Below are 2112 nucleotides of genomic sequence, written 5' to 3'. Positions count from 1 at the left end.
TGGGACGTTAAACCCCACAAACCAAACCAAATCTTATGTGCTTTGCTTCACGTATATTTTTATGATCTGCAATTCCGGTCATGAATTACAGAATACGGTCCCTTGATTTGCGGTCTGCTGACCAATGTAGCGGATGGCTTCTCGTATGCTTCCTAGTTCAGTTGACGTGGATATTGTTTTATGCATGAGTTTATAAATAGGTGATTGAAGGCACTGCCAGCCATTACAGCCGCTGCAGCTGAAGAGGTGTTGATCACTGATCCTTAGACGATGACATGCTCTGAGTTACCATACGTAGATGAGACATAAGACAGCACCACTTACCTCAGTCCAACAACGTGATGTGTGACTTATTTGATACTCCTGATCGGAATAGCTATGTACATGATGGGTTTTGAAGTTATCCAGAATGACATCGTTGGGCATGCAATTTCGAAGCACCATTTGCTTTGCGTCCTATTTGAAATAGGCTGCATCTTGACGTGCACTGCTAATACTGACCAGGGGCAGTTGCGATGTCAGTTCAAATGTCACAAATGTACCTCTATTGGCCGGTTTCGAAACAAATTCTGGCTGGACAGGCGCGTGTTACATTAAAGGTGCCAAATGTCGGAGCCTGGCAGGGTACTTACTCCCAAGCACACCCTGAAAGCACGACCTTGAGGGCTTTCCCATATTCACAAGGCAGGCAGTGTCATTCCCGAAAGAACAGGCGCAGTATATCTGAGTCAACCGACCGTCAGCGCCTGGTGCAGATCAAATGAGACAAGAACTCAAAGCAACGTTTCTGCTTGTAAATATTCTTCTTCTCCAGGGCACGCAGAAAAAAAAAATCTAAAGGGAAAGAAAACGTTTAAAACTTCACGCATAGACTCAACCCTGTCCACATAACGGTTTACTTCACAATTCTTGTAAACGTTTTCCAGATTTCTTTCTTAGCAAAGGGATCAGCTTCGGCCTGCGCGGTCTATATAGCGACATACAAGGGTACATGGTGCGTCACAAATGCGATGGTTTGACCGTCAATTGTGACTAGGTACCAAACCATCAATTTGTTTGTGAAATCTAAAGCATTAGTTCAAGCCTCTAAAAACGCAAGTTTGCAGAGGTAATGAACGTCGAACGCTGCATATGGAAACTCGTGACGCATGTGCATGCGCAGATTCCGAAACTGTATTCGGTAGTTGCTTGAGTAGACCTATAAGAATGCGATTAAATAGAGTGCTGAGAACTCCTCCCTGAGAGACACCCAGAGTGACTTGGTAATTATCTGTCAACTACATGAGTATTCATGTATAGAGTGCCTAGCTGGTTCCTCAAATGACCTGTAACCCATTGATGCAAACGTCCACCAATTCCAAATTCCTGGAGGGCGTCTGAAATTGCATTCAGCTGAATATTGCCAAATGTGCCCTTCAAGTACAGGACAATAACGCTGTTGGCAAAAGAGCGGCCTTTGCGAAATCCTGTAATTGTGTATGGGTATGAGTCTGCGTTTTCTGGGAGACTGTTCTAGACGCGATAATGACAGTTAATTTCCACTGTCTTGTCAATGCAAATTGGGACAGTTAAAGGTTGAGGATGTCTTGTCAAGTAGATTTTTTTTTTTTATTTGAGCAAATTCCCAATTCAGCTTCTTTTCTGTTGATGTGGTACGCTGACAGAGACCCAAACGTGTTTAAACAAGGTTACGATGTCTTCTTCTGCTTGTAGCATCAGGTGGCGAAGCGGACTGTGTAAGTACTTCAACTGCCCTAGAAAAGAGGGATATGTACATGCAGAAAGCGCCGCTATTATTTCTTGTCAATGGAACGAACATCTGGACGAGCGCCAAATGTGAAAGCTAGAGACCGAATATTTAGGCATTACGATGAAGGTGTTACGAGTCGAAAATAGGCAGTGAAATGTCCATTTTATACCTCGAACGCAGAAAAATAGGTACTGAACTTTTTAAAAACTGCCCATGATATCAGGTCTGACCATCGGCGCAAAAGTATTTTTCGCAATGAGAAAAATAAACGAATGATTTGAAATCTTGGCACAGGTACGAACATTACAAACAATTTTTAAAGCTGTCTCGCAAAATATCTCTCAATTCACATGCTTCACTAG

Source organism: Amblyomma maculatum, chromosome 1, assembly GCF_055883805.1.
Source record: "Amblyomma maculatum isolate TAMU_Amacu chromosome 1, ASM5588380v1, whole genome shotgun sequence".
NCBI classification, from domain to species: Eukaryota; Metazoa; Arthropoda; class Arachnida; order Ixodida; family Ixodidae; genus Amblyomma; species Amblyomma maculatum.
The sequence above is the reverse complement of the archived record's forward strand: the minus strand, read 5'-3'. Positions refer to the sequence as shown.